Here is a 16,816-nt window from a genome sequence, read left to right as displayed (position 1 = left end):
GTGCCACAGACCTGCCCCTTCCTTGGCACAAAACACTTGGGGCTCTCCCTGCTCCCTTCCTCCTTCTCCTCTCTGTCCACTTTCTCCCTCCCCTCAGCCCGACTCCACTCTGTCTCTTGAGGCCAGCTCAGGGGTCCCTTGAAACAGCAGCCCAGTCTCAGAACCATCTCTGCCACTGCCCCAGGGGTCTTCCTGTTTGAAGGCCCTGCTCCAGAGTTGGCCTTTTCAGAAAAACCGCTTGAAACCACTGTCCGAGAGCACGGGGCCTCCTAGAAACCACCATAGCTGAGATGGAGATTTTCTCTACCACGAAGTTTCCTGAACGGGGGTCCTTCATGGGCTTCAGGGCTCCATAAGCCCCCGGAGTTTCCATGGCAAAACTTGTGTGAAAGCAGTCTTTCAGGGGGTGAGGGTCCATGGCTTCCATCAACACTTAAAGCCCCACCGCCCTCTCCCTTAGCTCCCTCCTCCGGCTGGCCTGGCGGGGCTTAGAGTCCTTGGGAACCACTCCCCCCAACCCCCCGAATTTGCATCTGTACCTCAGAGAGAAAAGCAACACGCTTCTCTAGGGTGCTTTGCAGTATGCTCACATCCATTATTTTATTTAATCCTCACAACAGCACTAAAGGTAGGCAGAATTGCTATTTGTAGAGGTCACTTCCCACTTGCAACCCCTGACTGAGCCACGCACCTAGACTGTGGATGCCTCTCCTTATTCTTCTCCATCTCGGGCTCCCAGCACAGTGCCAGGCCAGGGAAGGGGCTCAATAAGTGTGTGTTGGGTGAAGACAAGAATGAGTCCCCATTTCACAGACCCACAGAGGTAAAGTGACTTTCCTTGCCTGAGGTCACCTCATCTTAACCTGCTGGGTCTGGGTCTCTGGCCATGGGCTAATGGGGTAGGGTAAGGGTGCTCTCTGACTCCTCCTTCAACATCTGTTCTTAACTTTCTTCCTTAGTCAGATAACCTCTGACTTCGCTGGTACCTGGACATCCAGAATAAATAGAAAAATAAATCACACTTACCAGCTTCCTTTGCAATTAGTTATATGTATGTGACTAAGTTCTGGCCAGTGAATTGCAAGTGGAAACAGTGTTCATAATTTCCAGAAGTGCCCCTGGGGATTTTCTTTCTGCCTCTTCCTCCTTCCTGCTTGCTGGAATGAAGACCTAATGGCTGGAGCTCAAGCAGCCATCTTGTACCATGAGGATGCCAGACTGAAAAGCTTGAAGGGCCCTGGATCCCTGACAATTCACTGCCACACCAGCCCTGGACTGCTAGCCTCTGGAATTTTTACATAAGAGAAAAAAGCCTTGTACATTCACAGCAGTTGTTCTCAAAGTGAGGTTCCTGGACTAGCAACATCAACATCACCTGGGAACTTGTTAGAAAGGCACATTCTTGGGCTGAACCTAAACCTACCAAATCAAAATCTCTGGGGGTTGGGGACAGCAATCTGTTTTAGGAGACTTCCAAGTGATTCTGATATACATTGAAACTCAAGAACCACTGTTTTAAGGCATTGTTAACTTGAGATTTTCTTCACTCACAGCTAAACCTCATCCCAACTGATAAAACATCCAAGGGGAGCCAGGGGTTTCAGGAAGGGTTGCCACCAGCCTATACAGCATCTTTGTGAGAGTTTTTTAAAAAAGCGCTCCTTCCTCTAACAACAACAACAACAGCAAATGATATTGGAATATAATTGCACAACCTGAGTAATCAGAAGCAGGCGGCCTGGGGAGATGGGAATGTGGGCAGCAAGATGAGGCCCAGGAATTAAAGAAGAGGAAGAGGAGGGGAGAAAACAACACAGCAGGGGGAGTTTAATCAGTGGCATCCAGCTTAAATTCATCCAAATGGTATATTCATAAATTTTTTTTAAAAAAATCATTTTGAACATTTTATTGAAGAAGAGTGTCCATTCAGAAAAGTGTACCAAATTATAAACGTTCAACTTGATGGATTTTCTCAAACTAAACACGTAAGTGTGACCAGGACTCGGCTTAGGAAACAGAGCATTGCCAGCCTCCCAGAAGTCCGCCCTTTCCATCTCTTCCTTGCCAAGGGTAACCACTTATCCTCACGTCTAACACGTAAATGGAATCACATCATATGTATTCTTTTGTGTCTAGCTTCTTTCATTCAATATTGTTTGTGAAATTCATCCATGGTGTGTAGTTACAGTTTGTTCAGTCTTGTCTCTGTATAATATTTCATTGTGTGCATATATCACAATTTATTTATCCATTCTACTGTTGGTGGCCATTGTAGCTTCCAGCGTGGGGCTATGTCTTAGTCATCTAGTGCTGCTGTAACAGAAATACCACAAGTGGATGGCTTTAACAAAGAGAAATTTATTGTCTCACAGTCTAGTAGCTAGAAGTCCAAATTCAGGGCATCAGCTCCAGGAGAAGGCTTTCTCTCTTGGCTCTGGAGGAAGGTCCTTGTCATCAATCTTCCCATGGACTAGGACCTCCTCCTTGCAGGAAACCCAGGTCCAAAGAACGTGCTCTGCTCCCGGCACTGCCTTCTTGGTGGTATGAGGTCCCCCCTCTCTGCTTGCTTCCCTTTCCTTTTATCTCTTATAAGATAAAATGTGGCACAGGCCACACTCCAGGGCAACTCCGTTTACATTGGATCAGGGATGTGACCTTAAGTAAGGGTGTTACAATCCCACCCTAACCCTCTTTAACATAAAATTACAATCACAAAATGGAGGACGACTACACAGTACTGGGAATCATGGCCTAACCAGGTTGACACATACTTTTGGGAGACACAATTCAATCGATGACAGGCTATGACTGTCACAATGGGCAATCTTGGAGGTGTCCTGTGGGGGGTCCTGAAGGCAGCTGGGAGTGGGAGGCAAGGCCACCAAAGAGGGTCTTGGAGGCTGAGGTGACAGCCTCCGGATGAAGGAGGCAGTAAGGGGATGTGGGCTGCCTCCAGGGGCTTCCACTCAGGCCCACATGTGTGCACGTCCACACACGGCCACAGGCTTCACACGCATGGGCACACACGCATATACACACCAACAATGCCACAGGCTCATCCACACCCGACAACCCCCCCCCCACACACACACACACACACGCACTCTCTCCCTCCTTTTCCATACACACGCACCCACTCACACACACTTTCTCACCCGGACACTGTGCCGATCCGGCCGGTGACCGCCACTGTCGTACCCCTTCCGCAGCCCCTCCGCACCCCCGCACCCCTCCCTGAGGTCCTCCGCCCCAGCGCTGCTCAGAGGGACACATCTCTGGTGCCAGCCCTGGGCCTTAGTGACTTGAGGCGAGCGCCGTGTGTTTGCGCAGCTAAGTGGCGTCTGTGTACAGAGGCCTGCGCGAGCACCCGGCCGTGCTTATCTCCTGCAAACACAGCGCCCGGAACCCCGGAACTGCCCGCCGCCGCGTGAACGCCGCCTCGGCCTCCATTAGTGCGCCAGCGACCGGATCCCTTTATCGGAGCCCGGTTGTCGGCTCATCGCTCATAAGGACCCGAGGAAGAGGAGAAATGGCCGCTCCCCACGCCCCCGTGGCTCAGATCACCCCTGGGATGGGGAAATGATGGGGTCGCTGTTAGGAGGCACCAACCTGGGGGAAGCCGGGAGACTTCCCAGCCCCTTCCTCGACTGCTGCCCACTCCTTCCCCAGCCAGCCCTTCCTTCTCTATTTCTCAACCCATGGCCTGGACGTGTGGCCATCAGCCCTGGCTGACCCATGGGCATCTTCCCTTGTCAACAGCTACACAGTGAGGGACCCACCTCGTACTCTGGATTCCCAGTGGGTGAGAGGTGAGAACCGGAGGCTTGTTAGGAATCCCTAAACAATACGACTACTCCTACTTCTGCTTTGACCACAGATACTATTAACAATAATAATAATAACATTATTTGTTATTATTATTATATCTAATTTGACTCAGGCTTAACTGGAGGGCAGGCCTGCTGAGAAGCATACTATTATCTGGTTTAATCTTTCCAACAATTCCTGGAGGAGGGCACTGTGATTATCCCCGTTTTACAGAGGTGGAAAGTGCTTACTTAGAGAGGTTGAAAACCTCAGGACATGTAGCTGCTAAGTGGCAGGGTGGGGATCTGAACCTAGAGCCTGCACCCACCTCCTCCTAAGAGACCAGCCTCCTTCTTTGAAAGGGGGGAGGCAGACCCTAGGCAGTCCTCTATGCTGCCACTTCTGTGCCCTTCCTAGGGCACCTGGTGTACGGAGTTGGTTCTGAGGTTACCTAAATTGATTGTCTAAGTCTAGACCAGGGCACTCACTGAATTTCAATTTTGCTCTTAATTAAATTCCATCTGGTTGCAAGAGGCAATGGAACTGGGGATGATTTTGTTTGTTTCTCTTCCAAACTTTGAGGACAGTGGTTATATGACTTTTATAATGAAAAGGAGAAGCCCCTTGTAAATATAAAAACAAACAAAGAAAAAGTAAAGGAGGTTTCTATAAATCTGACTGCATTAAAATGTAATACTTCTGTGTATAGCAAAAATAAAATAAAAGGTAAGTCTCAAAATTAAGAAAACATATTCATGACATGTATGACCAAAGAAGCATTAAGAGCTGGAATATATGAAAAGCACCGACAAAGCAATAAGAAAACAACAGCGACTCTGATTTTAAAGATGAGCAAAGACGGCACACAAATGACTAGTAAATGTGAAAAATACTTATTCAATCTCACTATTAATCAAAGAAATGCAAATTAAAATAAGGAACTACTTTTATTTCAATGATAAAATTTTGACAAAGGTTTTATTAAAGGGTGATGCCCAGTGATTCTTGGGCTGTGGTAAAGCCCCCTTGCAAACACTACAGGTGAGACGAACAGTCTTGCAGGAGGCTAGTTAGAATAACATGTGTACACTTTTATTTCAGAGGTTCCGGTTTTGTGACTTAACCAAAGGATACAGTGATTTACAATCGTACACACACAAAAGGAAACAACACAGATTTCCAAAACGTCCAACAAGTAAGTTACAGTACATGTGAAAGATGTAATATTTGAATGGAGCGATTAAAAATCATGCTTTAGAAAAATGTTCAATGACATGGAAACATTTATGATATCTTGTTATGTGGGGAAAAAAGCAAGGTACAAAAAATAGTACACGTAGAATGATTCTTATTTTGTAATAAATAATAATTATATATATATGCAGAAAAAAACCCTACAGGGATATTCTATACATAGAAATGTGAAGAGTGGTTATCTCTTGGGGTGGGATTATAGATGACTTACATTCTTCTGTAGTTTTGTATAGTTTACAATGAATATTTATTACTGTTATAATAAAAAAATTCTAATTTAAAAGAATAAAAACAGACGAAAGGAGAACAAAAAATGTGTAATGCATAAAGCACTGCTTCCTGTGTTATGAGCACTCTAGCCAGGACGAGGGACACCGTGTTCTTAAAGTTTGCTCAGGAGTAGGAGACCCCATTCGCTCCACTGTGGGGCCCCCAGATTTCCTGAAAGCTGCCCTCAGGCTGGCCAGCCCACAGGGACCTCCGCCCCCACGGTTGTCTTGCCCCAGACTCTGGCTGTTACCCTCCTCTTATTCCCTGCCTTCCCTGGCACAGCAGGGGTTTGTTCTGTCTGACAGCACCCTGGTCCCCTCTCCCTCCATCTCGTCATAAGGCCTCAGGACCACAGTGTCTCCCACCACCGCCACCGCCCTGCCCCAGGGCCAAGGCCTGGCCTCCTCTCCCCCACCCCCTCCAGCCTCTGCCAGGAATAAGGGTCAAAGGAAGGACCAGAGCCCAGAGAGACTGTGATCTGAAGGAGGCAGAGCAGGGGCCAGGCCCAGTGCCTGGGAAAATGGGAGAAGCAGAGAGCCAGGGTTCAGCAGGATTAGGCAGTAAAGTGGGGCACCACCCTGGCCCACAGAGAGAGAAGTGAATGTCTAGGTCTTTCACCCCTAAAGACTTGTGCCTGTGTATGTCCCAGAGGGATGGCCTTGGAGGCATCTGAGGAGGAGGCCAGGTGCTCTGTTGCCCCCTCATGGCACACCCCAAGACTGGGTCACATGATTTGCCATACCCTGTGCACCCCAAATTTCTATAGCCTGGCAGCTTAAAGGAAAAGAACTGTCGAGGGCTATGGTACCAGACAGGCTGGGCTAGAACCCCAGCTCTGCAACCCACTGACTTTCAGCTGCTGTGAGTCTGTTTCCTGGTCTGTAAAACGGGAATACTAATAATAACCTTGTAGGGTCATTGTAAGGACCACAGACAACGGATAAAAACATGCGGTAGGAGTCCACTGAAGTGTACCCGAGGCAATTCTGTCCACACCAGACTCTTGTTTTGAGTGTTGGCTGCGTGTTAGACACCCTGCCAAGCATTTTACATTTAATCCCCATAGCAATCATGGGAGGTCGGTGGTATTAGCTCCATTTTACTGATAAGAAAACTGAGGCTTAGAGAAGTTAAGCAACCTGCCCAAGGTCCTGTTGTTGTTAATTGCCACTGAGTTGAGGCCGACTCCCGGTAACCCCATGTGTGCTGAGTAGCACTGTTCCATAGAGTTTTCAAGGCTGTGACCCTTCAGAAGCAGATCACCAGGCCTGTCTTCCAAGGCGCTTCTGAGTGGGTTGACATGCCAACCTTTCGGCTAGAAGTCAAATGCTTAACCTTTTGCACCACCCAGGGACTCTCTGCCCAAGGGATTCCACAGCAGGTAAATAGCAACACCAGGGCTCAAGTTCCCCCCGCCCCAGTTCTGATCTTTTTCCTCTGCCTCAGGCTGCCTCATGAAGGCAGATGCCAACACATTCCTTGAGCCCCTGTGTCTACCCCTCTTCTGATGGTCAGCACAGGGTGACTGTGTCCCTGAAGCCGTGTCACCATTACTGATCTTTCCAGGCTAAGCAGAGCCGTCCCCTCCCAATGCCCTTATTAACTGCACCAGGAGCCTCCTGAGAAAATCGGGCATAGCTCCCTCCCGCCACTGCTCTCTGGCTTAATTACTTCTCCTGGCTGTAATGAATGTCTATGGGCCCCTGAGATGGGAAACTTCGTCCACAGCAGCCACCTCCATACTCCAGCCCTGCCTCCTCCTGCCCTGTTCCTTTGGGCCCAGGCCATCTGCCCAGCCCCTGTCCCTGCCCCCCACCAGCCCGGTGCTCCAGGCTTCAGCCACAAGGGGCACCTGTGAGTGGGAGACTCCCAGTCACCCAGCCTCCCTGTCACCGCCTCCCTGTCACCGCTGAAACGCTGACCCAAAGACCAGACCATGGAGGAAAGCTGCCCCAGACTGGGGATTCCGGATCCTCAGTCCCCCATCCAGGAGTGTGCCCACGGACGCTGGAGCAGACAGCCCAGAATGGCAGCTCCCCCTGGCTTCCCACATGCCTGCACCCCTGCGGGGCCCGGGAGAAGAGGCCATTTTTTTCCCTTCATTCTTTCAGCCATATTCACTGAACCCTTCTTGGTATCAGATCCTGCTCCAGGCACTGGGGATACAGCAGGGAGCATGGTGTCTGCCCACTAGGAGCTGGTGGTCTAGTGGGGAGCACAGCCCCGAAGAAGCAAACCGATAAGTAAATTTACTTATAAGAAGAGGGGCAAGTAGGAGCTGAGCTAGAGAGAAACAGCTTGGGTGGCAGGGGATGGGCAGTGAGAGATGGCACATCCACCTCTGTGAGGGATCGAATTGTGTCCTGGAAAGGGTATGTTGAAATTCTAACCCCTGGAAACTGTGACTGTGAGCTTGTTTGGAAAGAAGGTCTTTGAAGATGTTATCAGTTAATGTGACGTCAAACTGGAGTAGGGTGAGTCCTAATCCCATCTGAGTGGTGTCCTATGAAAAACAGACCCCGAGAGCAGAGAGAAGAGAACCATGTGGTGAAGGAGTTATGCTGCAGCTACAAGCTAAGGAACGCCTCGGGCTACCAGAAGCTGAGAGAGACGAGCCCTTGGAGGGAACATGGCCCTGTCGGCACTCTGAATTCAGACTACCAGCTTCCAGAACTGTGAGACAATACATTTCTGTTCTTTAAGTTAACCAACTGGTGGTACTTTTTGACGCCAGCTCTAGGAAACTAACACAATTTCCATCCCCTCTTGTTTAATCCCTTTTGGAAGTCCTTACAGCAGTCTACTCTGCATCCCTCATACTTTAAGGCCAACCTGGTTTTACGAGATCATCATCTCCAATCACCCAGGACTATGGTCACACAAACTACTCACATCCTGGCAAGCCCCCTGCAGGGGCAGCGGGGACAGAGATCAAGTGGTGGGAGAGCCCAGGGCCACCATGGCAGGGGTAAGGTAGCAGAACAAAATTGCACAGGGCTTCCAGCAGCTACCTAGCCTCCCGTGTCTGCCTTTTCACCCTTTCACAGAGCCTCTTATTGCCTCAGTCAACATCACCCATCAAAAGAATCCCCAGGTACACTAAAGAGTTAAATGTAAAAATAAATTGAACCATAGAAAAACAGGAAGAAATAGAATGATCAGCCCTCCTGAGGGAAGAGATTTTTATGAGCTTAAAAGCACGGGAAGAAATCTGTGAGAAAGGTCAACCGCCTTGGCCACGTCAGCTTTAAACACATGTGTGCGTCATAAAAGCACAACTGAAATGACAAATCGAAGCACCCTTCTTTGCCAGGCTAACTCCTAACTCGTCCTAGATTTAGCTCCCCAGGAACATTATCTGACCATTCCCGACCCCACCCAGAGTGTGTGAGGCTGTTGCCCGAGTGCTCCGTGGCACCCTGGCTGCTCGACCTCTGTCAAAGCACAGATGAAACTGTGTTGTGATTGTTGGTTTCCATCTCTGTCCCCATGGACCAGGGGCACTTTGAGGTCCTCTTGTTTTCATAATCTCTATGCCCAGCACACAGAGAGACTTAGCACAGAGTAGAACTCAGTAACTATTTTCTAAACGAAGGAGGCAACAAACCAAGAAAAATCCATACGGCCGCTACGATAAAGTGTTGTTGTATGTTGTCAAGTTGATTCTGACTCATAGAGACCCTATAGGACAGAGTGGAAGCCTCATATGGTTTCCTAGGCTGTATCTTTACAGGAGATCACCAGGTCTTTTCTCCCACATAGCAGCTGGTAGGTTCAAACTGTTGACCTTTCAGTTAGCAGCTGAGCGCCTAACCATTGTGCCACCAGGGCTCCTTGACAAAGGGTTAATATCTTTTATATGTAAAATGAATACACAAATCTATAAGTAAAACACTAACTAGTTGCTGTTGAGTTGACTCTGACTCATGGCAACCTGGTGTGTGTCAAAGTAGAACTGTGCTCCATAGGGTTTTCAATGGCTGATTTTTCCTGAAGTAGATCTCCAGGCCTTTCTTCAGAGGTGCCTCAGGGTGGACATGATCCTCCAACCTTTCAGTTAGCAGCCGAGGGTGTTAACCAGTTGCATCACCCAGAGAATGCCACACAGTGACACAGCAATGTTAAAAAATATATGCATATAACTGACAACAGCAACTCAAAAGATTAGATAGGAACCTTAGAGGGCAGTGAGTTTATGTTAATGGTGGAGGAACAACTCAGAAAAGGAGGGTGAGAATGGATGCACAACTCAAAGAATGTAATCAACGTCACTGAATTGTACCTGTAGAAGCTGTTGAATTGGTGTGTGTTTTGTTGTGTATATTCTCAACAACAACAAAATTAATAAAATTTAAAATACATATATATGAAAAATGTTGGGAAGGAAATAAAACAAAGGTAAACAATGGCTGTATTAGTAGGCTAGGTAGGTTTTGTTCATCCAGTTTTCAACATTTTCAGTAATTTTCCTAAATTACTTTTATATTTAAAAAAAATGTTTTCTACACATGCTATTTGATGGCAAATGTACATACCCATGTAATGACCACCCCCATCAAGATATAGAACATTTCTATCATGCCAGAAAGTTCCCTCATGCCCCTTTGTAGTCCACCTCCCACAAGCCTAATGACACGGCTAATGTTATTACTGTCTATACACTTCTGCCTTCTCTAGAATATGATCTACATGGAAGCATACAGTATATATTCTTTTGTGTCTGATTTCTTTTCTTCGTCATCCTGCTTTTGAGATTCACCCATGTTGTTAGGTAAATCAAGTTTATTCTTTTTTATTGTTGAGTAGCATTCCTTTGTATCATATGCCATAGGTTGTCTGTTCACAAGTTGATGTACATTTAGCTTGTTCCCAACTTTTAACTATTTTGAATAAAGCTGCTATGAACATTTGTGTGCAAAAAAAAAAAAATGTTTTCTACAAAATAAATATACTTTCGTTGTAACCGCCAGCCCTCTCTCTATTCCCACTGCCACGTCCCTGGTCTCTGTCTGGGATTCATCCATCTCCTGCCCCACCCCCCTTAAATCCTTAGGTCACTCCCCTTCTCAAAATCCTGCAGTTGTCAGGTTTTCTTAATCTGCACCCCTACCACTGGCCTCAATCCACCCTTCAGTTTTGCCCTTGACCTTCCACCTCCACCCCCACCCCCCTCAACACACACACCCACCACTAACGTCAGCGAACGAAGTTCTTTCACTTGAGTTTTCAACCTGAGCCGCAACAACCCTGTTAAGATAGGGAGGGGTGCAGCTTTCTCCCTAAGGGGAACAAACTCCCCACAGTGGGAGTAAAAGTCCTGCTCAAAGTCAGCCTGAGGCCAGTAAATGAGACTGGGACTCGAACTGCCCGTGTTCTAACGCAGATCAATGCAAGAACTGTACCTGTTCCCGTGTCCGCCGGCCCAGCACCCTGCCTGGTACACAATGGGGGCTCCATTATCGCGTCCCGCCAGATGAAGCCTGAGCCCTCCCCGCTCCCTGAGCGGAGACAGGACCCCACCTTCGACCCAAATAAAACCTCCCACTGCTTAACTTCCTTGCCCCTGACCACCCCCTCAGGCTGCACCCCTACTTCTGCCACTCCCGGGTTGGGTTCTCATGGAAGAGGGTTGGGGTAGAGATCAGAGGGGCTGAGAGGTCCTGGGTGAACGAAGATGAATGGCCCAGCGCGGGAGGAGAAGGGTTTGGGAGGGGTGGAGTGTAATCAGGGCCCGGGGGAGGGACGGAAAGCCTGGGCGCGAGGGAACCAGGAAGCGGCCCCTAGACTAGCGGTCCAGGGCCCATTCCCAGTCGCCCCTGGGGCGGATTGCTTGACTCTGGGGATCTCTGCACCGCAGACGGACTGACTGCGGCCGGACGCGGAGAAACACCCGGATTAGGAACCAACGTGGCCGGACCGGCACCACCGCCTAGTGGCTATAATAGGTAATTACAACCTGGAGGAGTAGAGGACGCGTAGCGGAATCCACGTCCTCTATCCACCGAGGACAGGAGGGTGGTTGGAATGATTTGGGGTGTGGACATGCGCCCTGAGTTCCCTCAGCTCCGGAGGCTGAATATTCAGCCTTAGGACAGTTTTCTGCGCCCCAGTACCCCACAATTTCCTACTTACACATAAACATCACCTTGGACATACACATATTAGGTTGAACCATCTGAAATTTGCATCAGTTGATCGTTTTTGATATATGAAAACAGCAGTTTCATATGGTTTAATCTAATACACATACACACACACACACACCTCATATGGCTTAATCTGTGCACGCATCCCTCCTACCCACACCAACCCATGGAACACACAACATTCCAAACACCTCTCCAATGAGACACACACGTGAACTTGCCCCACACCTGACCTCACACACACCAACACTCACACACACACATAGACATGGAACTCCTCTACATTCTCCTCTCACACACTGGGGGAACACACAAATGGATACCCCTTAGGAAGATTTCAACCATGGGACAAGGAAGTATCACCTATCACTACACTATCTTAACTGTGAGTCCCAAACAACACCCCAGCCCCTATACAGCCATAAACATGCACACACAGCACACACAACACTCCATGAGGCTCTTGCTTCCTCAGTCACCAGCTCCGCCCCGACATCTTCACCTCTCCCTCTCTCTCACTCGGGTCATCTCCATATTGAAAGGCCCCTCTCTGGACTTCTAGGGACCAGCCCACATCTCTGTTCTGCTACTTTTTAGACTTTAATGCACACACGGATCCCCTGGGAATTTCATTAAAATGCAGATTCTGATTGAGTAGGCCTAGGATGGGCACCGGGTTCTGCACTTCTAGCTAGCGCCCAGGTGCTGCCATGGACCACACTTGAGTTGGCTCTGCTTCCTTCTCCAGCCACAATTTCTCCAGAAGTTCCATGCTCAAGTCCTCATTCTCGGCCCTTCTCCAACCCTCTGCCATCTTCCCCGCCCTACCTCCCCACCACTCCACCGAAAAGGAGAAGTCACTGAAGAGTGAAGCCAATGGCCTTTTCTTAGTCTCTGAAGCGTCTACACTGTGGGGCTGCCTCTTTCTTGACGCGCCCCAGGTTTGTAGCAGCCAGAGAAAGAGAGGCGCCCTGGTGATGCAGTGGTTAAGCGCTTACTAAACGAAAGGTCAGTGGTTCCTACCCTTAGCCGCTCCGCGGGAGAAAGATGTGGCAGTCAGCTTCCCTAAAGATTACAACCTTGGAAACCCTATGGGGCAGTTCTCCTCTGTCCTATAGGATGGCTATGGGTCGGAATCAACTGGGCGGCAATGGGTGGGTTTTAGAGAAAGAGCGGCAGAGAGTAAGGCGCCCTCTCCTGGATAGGAGGCTCATGGAACTCTTGAAATGGAACATTTTAAATCCGTAAACCCAGAGTGCTTCCTTCCTTGTACTGTGTATTTGTGGAGTATTTGGTATTTCACATATTAATGCCTTGGAGGAAAACTATGCCTGGAAAAAGCAAACTAGCATTTATTGCTTACGTTACATCAGACTGGGCACTCGCACATATGTGAACTCATTGAATCTTTACTTCTTATTTTGAAAATGTCCAAGCGTATATAAAAGGAGAGAGATAGTATAATAAACCCCACGTACCTACCACCAGCTTCAACAAGTATGGACTCTTAACTCTGACCAGACTTATTTTTTATCTGTCCCCCCACCTATTTCTTCCCCTCCAGGATTATTTTGAAGTAAATTCAAGGCATCTTAGATTTCATCCATAAATATTTCAGTATGTATACTAATAGATATGGAATATTTTTTAAAACATAACACATAATCATTATCACACCTAAAAAATTAATATCTGAAATACCCATTGTGCTCAAATTTCCCCAATTTTTTTTTTTTTGCTTGTTTGAATCTGAATCCAAATAAGCATTAAAAGAGACTTTAAACATCTTTTAGTCTATTTGCTCCTTCTCCTCTTCCCCTTGCAATTTCTAGTGGAAGAAACCAGGCTGTTTGTCCTGTACTTTCCACAGTCTGGATTTGGCCCACTCCGTGCCCACAGTGAATTTTTAATCCTCACTACAATGCAACGAGATTTATTCTCTTTGCCCTGTCTTACAGGGCAAGGCTCAGGGAAGTTAAAAGACTTGCCCAAACCTTCGCAGCCCAGGAAGTAGCAGCATGGCTGTAAAAAGAACGAGAGGAAGAACTGGAGGTGGTAAATTTGTTCAACTATTTTCAGGAGTTTTGAAGCTAAAGGGGGCAAGGAAATGGGGCAGCAGTTAGTTGACCTGGGAGTGGCGTGGAGAGTGGAGGGAGGAAATCAGTCAAGAGGAGGTTTTGTTACAATGGAGAAATAACTGTGTTTATGTGCTGGCGGGAATGATCCACTAAAAAGAGTAGAGGAATTGGCTTTGGATGGAGCAAGAGCAGTTCATCTATGGCCACAGGTTGAAAGCAGAAACTTGGGTGCAGATGCTTAGGCAGGAGGAAGGCTGTGGAAATCCTTTCTGAAGCTGAGTGTTTGGGGAGGAGGTACCAGAGGTTTGGGGAGAGAAAAGAAAGTGAGAAATCATTGTTTGGGAGACAGAATGAATGGATTCCATCTGGCAGCGCTAAGGGTTTGTGGTTTGTGGTTGTAAACCTAAAGTGAGACCAAGCATCCAGGTTGTGTGTCTTTCTCCAGCATCCACCACATTCAGCTGCGTGGGGCAGGCACGCAGTCAATGGAGGACTGACTTACCAGCCTTTTTGTCGAGTGATTGTGCCCTGCATTTGCCTTTGACTAACCTGAGGGTATCTGTGTGTGTGTCAGTGGATAAGTGCAAATGGCACTCTCAGGAGAGGTCTGTGCTTCTCGGGGTGTGTCTTAATGTGTATTTTAACACCCTAGACTCTGTGTATGATTTCCTCAGTGTTTGTGTGTCTGTGTATGTGTATACGCACGGGAAGGATGTGGATATGTGCCTCTGTGTATGGGTAGATGGGTATGGTCTCAGGTGTGCGTGCCTCTGCTTCTAACTTTGCATGTATACACGTGCACGGGCATGTGTGTGTGTACACAAGTCTGTGCACACTCGTGTCTTCAGGTCCAAGTGTCTGTGTAGTTGTCAATGACTAAAGCTAGGGGTATTTTTGTGTACTGTCAGTATCTTTCTACGTATGTGCGCATGTTCCTCTGTATGACATCATCGCTGTGAAAGCCTCTGAGGCATGCACACTTCTACACAAACACGTGTGTGAGGAAACCTGTGCCTCTCTGTACCCCTTTGTGTCCACACATGGTTCAGGGGGAGACGGGGTCAGGGAGGGGTGCTGACCCCATACACCCACACTTATCTCCAGAAAGCAGGGCCAGCTCCCCAGCCAGAGGCTGGCCTTCCTCCAGGGAAAGGTGGTGGGGACATAGAGGCCCCAGGGTCACCAGGCCTGGAGTTAATTATCCACTGGGACATCCCTGAGCCCTATTGGCTGCCTGGGGACACGGCCCCCTGGGCTGAAGCCCAAGGGAGTAGGAAGCAGCTTCCCAGCCAGTGTCTGCCCCTCCAGCCCAGGAGAAATGGGGTTGATGCTGTTGGCACTTACTGAAATGAGTGGCCCTCAGGCAGCCCCCAGTCTAAGGAGGGCAATATCAGCCCTGCCCTCAGGGACCCCCAGTCTGAGAGTAGAAAGGCACAGCTGCTGCCCTCAGAGAGGTCCAGTGTGAGGGGAGAGGCAGCCCTTGCCCTCACAGGGGCCCGAATTGGTAGGAGGCAGATCTAAGCCTAGGCTGAGAGAAAGGACCTAGAAGGGGAAAGTACCTGGGCTGGGAGGAGTGAAGAGAGGCCAAGGCAGGGACAGAGCCCCACAGCAGCAAAGGAGGGTGTCTTAGTTATCTAGTGCTGCTATAACAAAAACACCACAAGTGGGTAGCTTTAATAAACAGAAATTTATTTTCTTACAGTTTAAGTCCAAATTCAGGGTGCCAGCTCTAGGAGAAGGCTTTCTCTGTCAGCTCTGGGGGAAGTTCCTTGTTCCTTGGCTCCTTGATGATCTTCATGTGGCATGGCATCTATCTTCCCCCCTCTCTGCTTGCTTAATCTGCTCCTTTTATGTCTTGTAAGAGATTGACTCAAGACACACCCTACATTAATCCTGCCTGGTTAACACGACAAATACAACCCATTGCCAAATGGGATTATAACCACAGGCACAGAGGTTAGGATTTACCCCACATATTTTTGAGGGACACATTTCAATCCATAACCAAGGGAGAGAGAGCAGGAGGAATCCCAAGTGGAGAGAGGTCTGGGAGGGTGGCAGTCTGATGAAGAGCTAGGATGGAGGGCCCTGGAAGGGAAAGCTGCATTTGAGGCTGGGGGCTCTGAGGATAGGGAGGAGCTTGGGGAGAAAAACCAGGATGCCACCAGGGGCTAGGACTGCCTCCTCTAGTGGATTCTGGGGAGTTTACCTGTGTAGGGGAAGGAGAAGCAGTAAGGAAGGAAGAGAAAGCAGGCCCTAGAGGAAAGGGTGAGGGGAGGGGCAGACCCTCCATGCCATTGCTTCATTCCTGCCTTGGGACTCAAGGTTTCTAAGCAGGAAAATGGAAAAGCTAGTGGAGGAGATCAGCCTTGAGAAAGGTCAGGTCCCCCCTCTCCTCTGGAGTCTCCTGCATAGGATAGTGGTGTGTGTGAGTATGTGTGTGTGTGTGTGTGTGTGTGTGTGTGTGTGTGTGTGTGTGTGTTGGTGGGGGAGACCCAGGAAGGGCTCACAGCACTCACCGGGCATCTTCTGGGATGCTCAGGGGAGAAGCAGAGGCCACTGGCTCCCATTTAGGTGGAGCCCCCGGAGCCCTGACTCCCAGCATGGTGAACACAGAACACTGGAAGGAAGAAAAGACCAGAGGGTGGGGACTTGGGATGCCTGGGTCTGGCTGTGACATTAATGAGCTGTGTGACCTGGGCCAAGTCACCTCCCCTCTATGGTTGCTGTTTCCTGCTCTATAACCACAGAAGGTCGAACTAGATCAAAGTGTCCCAGAGGGTGAAGTGTATACAATTGATGGCGCACGAGGCTGTCCCAGCACATGGACACAGTGTCAAGTAACACTGAATCATATCCTGTGAAAGTTTTCTCTTTCAAGTCCTTTTCAAATCTTGCTTAAGAGCATGGATTTGGAGTTGAACTGTTTTCAGTTTTAAAGGTTTAAAGAAAAACTTTAATGCTGATAAAGGGTGATGTAAGGATATAACAAAATTCTTCAAGGTGGTACACAGTGGCTGGAGTTTGGCAACCCCTGGTAACCTCATGATCGATGGCAATCTTCTCGGAGTTCAGACAACAGGACTGACCAGGGCCGGCACCTCTGCCTTTCTCCCCACCTCTCCTTTCCACACCTCTTTGCCTCCAAATCCAGCCCCCTCCCTGAGTCCGGCCACCTGCTCTCCCTAGGCCAAAAAACCTGTTGCTGTTGAGTGATTCATAACGATCCTACAAGGTAGAACTGCCCGATAGGGTTTCCAA

Source organism: Trichechus manatus, unplaced genomic scaffold (genome assembly GCF_000243295.1).
Source record: "Trichechus manatus latirostris isolate Lorelei unplaced genomic scaffold, TriManLat1.0 scaffold00028, whole genome shotgun sequence".
Taxonomy (NCBI): Eukaryota; Metazoa; Chordata; class Mammalia; order Sirenia; family Trichechidae; genus Trichechus; species Trichechus manatus.
The sequence above is the reverse complement of the archived record's forward strand: the minus strand, read 5'-3'. Positions refer to the sequence as shown.